The following is a 12,476-nucleotide window of genomic DNA, read 5'->3' on the forward strand; positions in this document are numbered from 1 at the left end:
CATTATTGTTTTACTTAAGATGGGGACCTTGCTATGTTGCCTACTATGCTCTGAAATTCCTGGGTTGCAGTGATGGTCCCATCTCAGCCTCCCAAGTGCTGGAGCTACAGACCCAGATGTCCTTCAGTTAGATCCATAAAAATACTACACATAAGACACTACAACAATGAGGGTGATGAAAGAGATAAGACAAAGCTCTCATCTTAGGGAGCATGTGGCAGCTTTGTGGAGACAGGGCATCTACATGTAAAGATGACTTCATGGAGCTGAGCTTATATCTCAGTGATAGTGTGCTTGTGTAGTTTGTGAGGTCCTGGACTCCACCCGTAGTACCACATAGGAAAATGAGTTCCCAAGGTATTATTGAGGGTTTGTTAGAGTGACATGGACATTGGGTGCCCTGGTATAGTGATCGAAAAGAACACTAGCAGAGCTTGGTCAGAGGCAGTCTAGTTTGCCTGAAATATTAACATTATAAACACCTACTTTTCAAATTTAGTCATTTCTTGCTTTCCATTCCTATAGTAAGCTTTACATTTCTCCAATATAAGTTATATCACATAATTTTGAAATGTTATACATTTATTTATTCCAGCCTGTTGGAAATTTTTTGTGGTACAGAATTTCTTGGAGTCCACCACTATGCCTGACACACAATAAAGGCACAAGTTTGCTGAATGAGTTAATGAATGAACAAATGATTCAATCCTCCATCAAATGCCACCCTCTCAGTGAAGTTTACCTTGATTGTTTACAAATTCTTGCATAAATTTTTGTTCCCTCAAATTTTGTTCACAATCCTATAAAGCATTCTTAATACATTGCTGTCTTTCTCTTTTAACTCAGTTGGGGTGAAGTGTAGTTACAGCGAAAGGTCATTCACCTTTGTGTATTTACAGCCTGGCACCGTATTGGGTGTGCACAGTAAGAATGTGGTTATCTTAACTACATGAATGAAAAGGTAATCAAACAAGTATGATTTTATAAAGGGGGCATGAAGAAGACCTAGATCTACAGGGATTATATGAACCGTCTAGACTAGGCAGACCCACAGTGAAAGACAGCAGATCAGTGGTTGCTGGGGGCTGGAGGAGATGTTAGGGGTGTTGCCAGGAGCCGGCATGTCCTCTGTAATGAAGAGCTCTTTTATTAAATATTTTAATTGCCATATTCATCAGATCTCTGAAGAGTTTAAGTATACCTGATTTAGTTACTTGCTTTAGGCTTAACTTTGAAAGCACACACAAGAGGCTAAATACAGCTTATTCCTGTAATTAATCACATTAGTACTTTACTGTAGTCAGAATTATACAGTATTAAGTATTGAGTCCATGGTCATGCTTGCCAGGTAAGTACTCTATTAACTGAACTAGTAGATTCCTTGTCCCACATAATGCTTTTAAGGCTCATGGATTCTACAGTGTATCGGTATGCCATTCCTTTTTTTGTCAAATAATATTTCATTATATGGAAATGACAAAATACATATTTATCAACCAGTTGATAAGACATTTTGGTTATTTGTCTTCTTCCTGTCTGAGTGAGTCTGCTCTGAGCATTTGTGTATGAGTTATTATTTGTATGCATTTCTCTTGAGATGGAATTTCTGGGTCATATGGTAATTATACTAACCTTCTAAGTTGCTCTCTGGCTATTCCTTTTTCCCTCTTTTTGCAGTACTGGGAATTAAATCCAGGACCTTACATATTCAAAGCATGTATTCTACTACTGAGCAACACTTCCCCCCTTCATCTGCTTTTCAAAGCACCACTTTATGATCACAGTCTCTGTTTTCAGAGTACCAATCATTTGTCAAGAGTGGTTTCTCTCTGTCTTTTTGAGTTTAGCTATCTTATCGGGTGTAAAAGTGGCAGATCACTTTATTATTGCATTTATATTTACATATTTACATATTTGATAATTATTTATGCTGAACATCCTTTCATATGTACACTGGTCAAATGAGTATCTTCTCTGGAAAAATGCCAACCTCTATTCTTTGTCCACTGGAGGAGAATGTGGCTGTCTTTATGGAGTTGTAAGATTTCTTTATACATACCAAATGTAAAATCTCTTATCAATAACATTAACTACCAAGCTTTCAGTTATCTTTTTACTTCCATAATGATGCCTTTTATAGAAAAATGATTATTTTTCTCAAAATTAATTATTTAGTTTCATTTTATTGGATATTTTTATGATAGGATTTCTAAGAATCCATTTTCCCATACAAGATCACAAAAGTTTTAAAAATCTGTTTTAGAAAAACTGAGCCAGATGTTATGTTGCACAGTGGATGCAAAAGGACCAGGTGTCCAAGATCATCCTCAGCTATGTAATGACTTTGAGGACAGGCTGGGCTACATGAAAACTTGTCTTAAAAAAGTGGGGCAGTAAGAGGGTAGAAGGGGGAACACCCGTGTGGGGGACTGGGAGGAGGAGGGGATGGGGGGCTTATGGACAGGAAACCGGGAAAGGGAATAACATTTGAAATATAAGTGAAGAAATATATCTAATAAAAAAAGTAACAAGGGCTGGAGAGATGGCTCAGCAGTTAGGAGCATGGTCTACTCTTCCAGAGGTCCTGAGTTCAATTCCCAGCAACCACATGGTGGCTCACAACCATCTGTAAAGAGATCCGATGCCCTCTTCTGGTGTGTCTGAAGACAGCTACAACATACTCATATATGTAATATAAATAAATAAATAAATAAATAAATAAATAAATAAATAAATAAATCTTTAAAAAATAACAAGACAAACCGAATGAATGTGATGCAATGAAAGAGCGGGCTACTTGTATGGAATCTCTGTGGAGCTGAACAACTGCTAAGATGGCTAACAAAATGGCATAGTCATAACAAGGAAATTATCAAGGAAGGAAAAGCTGTCCACGACAAGACTGGTGATTAAGAAACAGAAGACACAAAACACACATGGTATGCACTCATTGATAAGTGGCTATTAGCCCAAATGCTTGAATTACCCTAGATGCCTAGAACAAATGAAACTCAAGACGGATGATCAAAATGTGAATGCTTCACTCCTTCTTTAAAAGGGGAACAAGAATACCCTTGGAAGGGAAGAGAGAGGCAAAGATTAAAACAGAGACTGAAGGAACACCCATTCAGAGCCTGCCCCACATGTGGCCCATACATATACAGTCATCCAATTAGACAAGATGGATGAAGCAAAGAAGTGCAGACCGACAGGAGCCGGATGTAGATCTCTCCTGAGAGACACAGCCAGAATACAGCAAACACAGAGGTGAATGCCAGCAGCAAACCACTGAACTGAGAATAGGACCCCCGTTGAAGGAATCAGAGAAAGGACTGGAAGAGCTTGAAGGGGCTCGAGACCCCATATGTACAACAATGCCAAGCAACCAGAGCTTCCAGGGACTAAGCCACTACCTAAAGACTATACATGGACTGACCCTGGACTCTGACCTCATAGGTAGCAGTGAATATCCTAGTAAGAGCACCAGTGGAAGGGGAAGCCCTTGGTCCTGCCAAGACTGAACCCCCAGTGAACTAGACTGTTGGGGGGAGGGCGGCAATGGGGGGAGGATGGGGAGGGGAACACCCATAAGGAAGGGGAGGGGGAGGGATTAGGGGGATGTTTGCCCGGAAACCGGGAAAGGGAATAACACTCGAAATGTAAATAAGAAATACTCAAGTTAATAAAGATAAAAAAGAAACAGAAGACACAGATTGGTTCCATTTTGTGGGAGATACTCTTTATGTACCTCAGGCTCTTCTTGAAGTCACATGGAGCCAGGCTCATCTCAAACTTAGTCTTCCTTGCTTCAGTCTCTCCAGTCCTAGGGTTGTAAATATGTTCCACTATGCCTGGCTCTTAGACATAGGTTTTAAGTGAAGAGAAGTAGCAGGAAATAGTTTGTAAATTGTACACAGCAGGGAGGGGAGGAGGTGATGGTTGATAAACAAGACAGTGCTGATTACTGTATGGAAAAGGGAACATCTTGTTTTTTAGTTGCTCGAGGTTCAGAGTAAGGATTTAGAAAATGTAAGAGCTTCTAGAGACTTATGCAGAAGAAAATGACATATAAAGGTTTTATTTTGGGAAGATATACTTGACAGGGATATACAGGAAAAACAAAAGAAGAGCCAAAGAGAAACTAAGAATCAAACTACAGAAACAGGGAAAAACAGTCTAATTCCAAGATGCCTTTGCTGAAACCACAATTCCAACACTAGGGACATAGGAGATTTAGATGAAGGGAAACCCAAATATCACTGTATTGTGAAGAAAGAATTCTAGATTCACTTCTCAGCTTTTCCATTTTATATATATATATATATATATATATTATAACATATTTAACCTTTCAATGTCTTGATTGACATGATAAATAATTAAACTTAGCATAGGTATGCATACCTATACCCCAGCACACAGGGAGCTGAGACAGGAGGATCATGTGTTTAACATCAGCCTGAAATACATACTGAGACTTTATCTATGGAATTTAATTTGGGAACCTCAAAGGCTATTTTCAGTTATCCTAGTCATAGAATGAAAATTTGTATGTCTTTCAGATCCCAACAATGTTACCTAAACTAAGAGACAATCAAAAGAGAGAAGACACTATTGCTAAATGAGTTTCTAAGGTGTCGGTGTGTGTACAAGTCACTTAGGACAATTTTTAAAATTCCTAGTTTTGTTCCTCAAAGCCCTCCTCCATCTCTTAGAGACTCAACCTCTTGGTGAAGACCGAGTACCATAGTTCTTTCGTGCCATTCTCTTCAGCTTTTCCCTCTAACATATCTCTATTCCTTTGTGACTCCTGCCAACACGCAAAAGAACAGTTCTCCAGCAGGGACCCACAGTGGCTGTGCTACAATGGGACTGAGGGAGCCCATAGGTAGCATGTCTGTCTAAGATCCTGAGAGGGCAACAGCAATTAACACATGAAACACACACACACAATGATAAAACAAAATATATACATTTCAAATGTCATAACTCCTGATGCCTATATTCCAGCACAAAACCAGAAGCATAAACATCTAAGAAAATATGCTTCCTCCAGAAACTAACAAGCCCACTGTAATGGGTTTCAAGAAAAGCAATTTAGCTGAAGCTAAAGACTTCTAAATAACAATTATAAATATGTTCGAGAACCTTAAAGAAGATATGACATGAAGACCATGAAAACACACATAGTTGAATAAAATAATGAAAACAATGAAAGGCATGAAAACAAAAATTAACAAAGAACTACAATAGGTATTGTAAGCACAAACAGAAACAAATCTAGAAATAAAAACCTCAGGATGCTCAACAAAAGCCTCAGAGATAAGCCTCAGCAACAGATAAAAAATGTGGAGGAGAGAATTTCAGGTCTTGAAGCAAGATACAAGAAATGGATAGTTTAGTCAGAGAAAATGTTAAATATAAAACACCCAAGTCATTGGAGAGGAAACGCTTAGCCTAGCAGAGACTTGAAGTTACAGGGTTGGGGCATACCAGAAGTGCCACCCTCTCAGAGGAGAAGGGAAAGGGAGATAGGGGAAGGATCAAGGGAGGGGGGACCTCGAGGGGGATAGTAAGTAAGTGGGACATAAAGTGAATAATAATAATAATAATAATAATAATAATAATAATAATAATAAACAAGCAGAAACCATCCAGGAAATCTGGCGCAACTGTGAAAAGACCAAACTTCTTGATAAAGAACAAGGGAAAGAAACCCAGGTGAGAGGCACAGAAAATATTTTTACCAAAATCATAGAAAAACATTTTCTAAACCTAAGGAAATAGATGCATATCAGTTTAAGAGATGAACAGGAAATAGATGAAACTTCCCATGGTACATAAAAATCAAGATACTAAATGCACAGAAAAAGAACAAATATTAAAAGCCACAAGGGAAAAATACATATAAAAGGAGGCCTACTAGAATAACATCTGCCACAATTACTCTTATACCTAAACCACACAAAGACCCAACAAAGAAAGAGAACTTCAGACCAATTTCCCTTATGAATATCGACGCAAAAATACTCAATAAAATTTTGGCAAACCGAATCCAAGAGCACATCAAAACAATCATCCACCATAATCAAGTAGGCTTCATCCAGGCATGCAGGGATGGTTTAATATACGGAAAACCATCAACGTGATCCATTATATAAACAAACTGAAAGAACAAAACCACATGATCATTTCATTAGATGCTGAGAAAGCATTTGACAAAATTCAACACCCCTTCATGATAAAAGTCCTGGAAAGAATAGGAATTCAAGGCCCATACCTAAACATAGTAAAAGCCATATACAGCAAACCAGTTGCTAACATTAAACTAAATGGAGAGAAACTTGAAGCAATCCCACTAAAATCAGGGACTAGACAAGGCTGCCCACTCTCTCCCTACTTATTCAATATAGTTCTTGAAGTTCTAGCCAGAGCAATCCGACAACAAAAGGAGATCAAGGGGATACAGATCGGAAAAGAAGAGGTCAAAATATCACTATTTGCAGGTGACATGATAGTATATTTAAGTGATCCCAAAAGTTCCACCAGAGAACTACTAAAGCTGATAAACAACTTCAGCAAAGTGGCTGGGTATAAAATTAACTCAAATAAATCAGTTGCCTTCCTCTATACAAAAGAGAAACAAGCCGAGAAAGAAATTAGGGAAACGACACCCTTCATAATAGACCCAAATAATATAAAGTACCTCGGTGTGACTTTAACCAAGCAAGTAAAAGATCTGTACAATAAGAACTTCAAGACACTGAGGAAAGAAATTGAAGAAGACCTCAGAAGATGGAAAGATCTCCCATGCTCATGGATTGGCAGGATTAATATAGTAAAAATGGCCATTTTACGAAAAGCAATCTACAGATTCAATGCAATCCCCATCAAAATACCAATCCAATTCTTCAAAGAGTTAGACAGAACAATTTGCAAATTCATCTGGAATAACAAAAAAACCCAGGATAGCTAAAGCTATCCTCAACAATAAAAGGACTTCAGGGGGAATCACTATAGCTGAACTCAAGCAGTATTACAGAGCAATAGTGATAAAAACTGCATGGTATTGGTACAGAGACAGACAGATAGACCAATGGAATAGAATTGAAGACCCAGAAATGAACCCACACACATATGGTCACTTGATTTTTGACAAAGGAGCCAAAACCATCCAATGGAAAAAAGATAGCATTTTCAGCAAATGGTGCTGGTTCAACTGGAGGTCAACATGTAGAAGAATGCAGATCGATCCATGCTTATCACCCTGTACAAAGCTTAAGTCCAAGTGGATCAAGGACCTCCACATCAAACCAGACACACTCAAACTAATAGAAGAAAAACTAGGGAAGCATCTGGAACACATGGGCACTGGAAAAAATTTCCTGAACAAAACACCAATGGCTTATGCTCTAAGATCAAGAATCGACAAATGGGATCTCATAAAACTGCAAAGCTTCTGTAAGGCAAAGGACACCGTGGATAGGACAAAACGCAACCAACAGATTGGGAAAAGATCTTTACCAATCCTACAACAGATAGAGGCCTTATATCCAAAATATACAAAGAACTCAAGAAGTTAGACCGCAGGGAAACAAATAACCCTATTAAAAAATGGGGTTCAGAGCTAAACAAAGAATTCACAGCTGAGGAATGCCGAATGGCTGAGAAACACCTAAAGAAATGTTCGACATCTTTAGTCATAAGGGAAATGCAAATCAAAACAACCCTGAGATTTCACCTCACACCAGTGAGAATGGCTAAGATCAAAAACTCAGGTGACAGCAGATGCTGGCGAGGATGTGGAGAAAGAGGAACACTCCTCCATTGTTGGTGGGATTGCAGACTGGTAAAACCATTCTGGAAATCAGTCTGGAGGTTCCTCAGAAAATTGGACATTGAACTGCCTGAGGATCCAGCTATACCTCTCTTGGGCATATACCCAAAAGATGCCTCAACATATAAAAGAGACACGTGCTCCACTATGTTCATCGCAGCCTTATTTATAATAGCCAGAAAATGGAAAGAACCCAGATGCCCTTCAACAGAGGAATGGATACAGAAAATGTGGTACATCTACACAATGGAATATTACTCAGCTATCAAAAACAACGAGTTTATGAAATTCGTAGGCAAATGGTTGGAACTGGAAAATATCATCCTGAGTGAGCTAACCCAATCACAGAAAGACATACATGGTATGCACTCATTGATAAGTGGCTATTAGCCCAAATGCTTGAATTACCCTAGATCCCTAGAACAAACGAAACTCAAGACGGATGATCAAAATGTGAATGCTTCACTCCTTCTTTAAATGAGGAAAAAGAATACCCTTGGCAGGGAAGGGAGAGGCAAAGATTAAAACAGAGACTGAAGGAACACCCATTCAGAGCCTGCCCCACATGTGGCCCATACATATACAGCCACCCAATTAGACAAGATGGATGAAGCAAAGAAGTGCAGACTGACAGGAGCCGGATGTAGATCGCTCCTGAGAGACACAGCCAGAATACAGCAAATACAGAGGCGAATGCCAGCAGCAAACCACTGAACTGAGAATAGGTCCCCTATTGAAGGAATCAGAGAAAGAACTGGAAGAGCTTGAAGGGGCTCGAGACCCCAAAAGTACAACAATGCCAAGCAACCAGAGCTTCCAGGGACTAAGCCACTACCTAAAGACTATACATGGACTGACCCTGGACTCTGACCCCATAGATAGCAATGAATATCCTAGTAAGAGCACCAGTGGAAGGGGAAGCCCTGGGTCCTGCTAAGACTGAACCCCCAGTGAACTAGTCTATGGGGGGAGGGCGGCAATGGGGGGAGGGTTGGGAGGGGAACACCCATAAGGAAGGGGAGGGGGGAGGGGGATGTTTGCCCAGAAACAGGGAAAGGGAATAACACTCGAAATGTATATAAGAAATACTCAAGTTAATAAAAAAAAATATATAGTTCTTGAAGTCCTAGCCAGAGCAATCAGACAACAAAAGGAGATCAAAGATTGGAAAAGAAGAAGTCAAAATATCACTATTTGCAGATGATATGATAGTATATTTAAGCGATCCCAAAAGGTCCACCAGAGAACTACTAAACCTGATAAACACCTTCAGCAAAGTGGCTGTGTATAAAATTAACTCAAACAAATCAGTAGCCTTCCTCTACACAAAAGAAAAACGGGGTTGGGGATTTAGCTCAGTGGTAGAGCGCTTGCCTAGGAAGCGCAAGGCCCTGGGTTCGGTCCCCAGCTCTGAAAAAAAGAACCAAAAAAAAAAAAAGAAAAAGAAAAAGAAAAACAAGCTGAGAAAGAAATTAGGGAAACGACACCCTTCATAATAGTCCCAAATAGGCTGGAGAGATGGCTCAGTGGTTAAGGGCACTGACTCTTCTTCCAGAGGTCCTGAGTTCAAATCCCAGCAACCACGTAGTGCCTCACAACCATCTGTAATGGGATCCGATGCCCTCTTCTAGTGTGCATGAAGACAGGGACAGTGTACTCATATACATAATAGTCCCAAATAATATAAAATACCTCGGTGTGACTTTAACCAAGCAAGTGAAAGATCTGTATGATAAGAACTTAAAGCCTCTGAAGAAAGAAATTGAAGAAGACTTCAGAAGATGGAAAGATCTCCCATGCTCATGGATTGGCAGGATTAATATAGTAAAAATGGCCATTTTACCAAAAGCGATCTACAGATTCAATGCAATCCCCATCAAAATTCCAATCCAATTCTTCATAGAGTTAGACAGAACAATTTGCAAATTCATCTGGAATAACAGAAAACCCAGGATAGCTAAAACTATCCTCAACAATAAAAGGACTTCGGAGGGAATCACGATTCTATCCCTGACTTCAAGCAGTACTGGAAAATATCATCCTGAGTGAGGTAACCCAATCACAGAAAAACACACATGGTATGCACTCATTGATAAGTGGATATTAGCCCAAATGCTTGAAGTACCCTAGATGCACAGAACACATGAAACTCAAGAAGGATGATCAAAATGCGAATGCTTCACTCCTTCTTTAAAGGGGGAACAAGAATACCCTTGGGATGGAATAGGGAGGCAAAGTTTAGACCACAGGCTGAAGGAACACCCATTCAGAGCCTACCCCACATGTGGTCCATACATATTCAGCCACTGAATTAGATAAGATGGATGAAGCAAAGAAGTGCAGGCTGATAGGAACCGGATGTAGATCTCTCCTGAGAGACACAGCCACAATATGGCAAATACATAGGTGAATGCCAGCAGCAAACCACTGAACTGAGAACAGGACCCCCGTTGAAGGAATCAGAGAAAGAACTGGAAGAGCTTGAAGGGGCTCGAGACCCCATATGAACAACAATGCCAAGCAACCAGAGCTTCCAGGGACTAAGCCACTACCTAAAGACTATACATGGACTGACCCTGGACTCTGACCTCATAGGTAGCAATGAATATCCTAGTAAGAGCACCAGTGGAAGGGGAAGCCCTGGGTCCTGCTAAGACTGAACCCCCAGTGAATGGGATTGTTGGGGGGAGGGCGGTAATGGGGGGGAAGACAGGATGGGGAACACCCATATAGAAGGGAAGGGGGAGGGGGATGTTGGCCTGGAAACCGGGAAAGGCAATAACATTTGAAATGTAAATAAGAAATACCCAATTTAATAAAGATGGGGAAAAAAAAGAAAAAAGAAAATGGTTTTCTAAACAAATGGGCCCAAGAATCAAGGAGGTATAGCTCTTTTTATATCTGATAAAATGAACTTCACACCAAAATCATAAGAAATAGAAGAATATTACATATTGATTAAAGGGAAAATTTATCAAGAGGCTATAACAATTTTAAATATTCATGCACCAAACATGAGGGCACCCAAGTTCATAAAAGAAACACTAGTATAGCTAAAAATTCAAATATTGACTCCAGCACAGTGATAGCCAGTGTTTTCAATATTCCACTGTAGCCAATAGACAGATGAACCAGACAAGAACTAAACAGAGAAACACTGCAGTTCAGTAACATCAGAAATCAAATAACATTCCATGCAAACACTAAAGAATAAACTTTCTCTTAGCAATGAAACTTTCTCTAATATTGATTATACATTATAGTGGAAGAAGCAAGTGTCAACAGACACAAGACTAGTGAAACACAACATGGGTTAAAGCTGGATATTAACAATAGGAACAACAAAAAGTATACAAACTCATAGAAGCAAAAAAAACTGAGTACTGAAAATTGGGTCAAGACAGCAATCAAGAAGTAGATTAATAGTTTTCTAGAATTGAATGAAAATGAAAGATTAACACACCTGTCTTAGGATTACTATTGCTGTGATGAAACACAGATTAAAACAACTTGGGGAAGAATGGGTTTATTCAGCTTATATTTCCACATCACAGGTCACTAAGAGAGGAAGTCAGGATAGGGACTCACACAGGGTAGGAACCTGGCAGCAGGAGCTGATGCAGAGGCCACTGAGGAGTGCTGCTTACTGGCAGCTAGATGACACACCCATAGCCAAATTAACCAAGAGATAAAGATCCAAATTAATAAAATTAGAGATGAAATGGAGAAAATTCAAAAGTGACCCCAAAAATTCTCCAAACAGAAAATTTGGGGAACCATAATGACAATTTTTTTAAAGGTATATTTTTGTACACCATCAATCTAGAAAATCTGAAAAGGAGGAATTTCTGTTATTGTTGGTTTTGAGATAGGAATTTCACTATATAGCCATGGCTGTCCTGAAACTCACTATGTAGACCAGGATGGTCTTGAATTCAGAGATCTACCTGCCTCTGCCTTCTAAGTGCTGCAATTAAATTAAGGGGCATTTCCTAATTCTTTTTACAAAGCTACTATTACCCTGATACCAAAACCACAAATAAACTTTACTTATGAACATAGATGCAGAAATTCTTAATAAAATACTTTCAGCCTGAATCCAAGAACAAATCAACTAGATCATACACCATGATCCAGACTTCATCTTGGAGATAAAAAATTGGCTCAACACAGGTAAATCAATAAAAATAATTCACCATATAAACTGACTGAAAAAAATAACACATGATGACCATAAGCCAAAAGGCCTTTGATTCAATCCAACATCTATTCATGATAAAAGTCCAGGAAAGACTAGGGTTCAAAGAACATACTCAGTATAATAAAGGCAATTTATGGTAAGCCCATAGCCAACATCATTCTAAATGGAGAGAAGTTCAAAGCATTTCCACCAAAATTAGGAAGAAGACAAGACTGTCCACTCTGTCTATATCTACTCAATATAGTACTTGATGTCTTAGCTAGAAGAATACTACAGGAGATCAAAGGAATACAAATTGGAAAGGAAGATGTCAAAGTATCACTATTTGCAGATGATATCACAGTATACAAAAGTGGCACAAAAAATTCTACCAGAGAACTCCTACAGCTGATAAACATCTTCATCAAAGTGGCTGGATACAAAAGTAAATCACAAAAA

At 39.1% G+C, this 12,476-nt stretch overlaps 1 protein-coding gene across 2 annotated transcripts in view; it reads right to left on the reverse strand.

Annotated features, from left to right (window-relative positions):
• Positions 1-12,476, reverse strand: part of Tex11 (testis expressed 11) — a 262,965-nt gene that overhangs the window by 1,984 nt on the left and 248,505 nt on the right. The window lies entirely within an intron of this gene.

The sequence above is a fragment of the Rattus norvegicus genome, chromosome X (genome assembly GCF_021556685.1).
Source record: "Rattus norvegicus strain SHRSP/BbbUtx chromosome X, alternate assembly SHRSP_T2T, whole genome shotgun sequence".
NCBI lineage: Eukaryota > Metazoa > Chordata > Mammalia > Rodentia > Muridae > Rattus > Rattus norvegicus.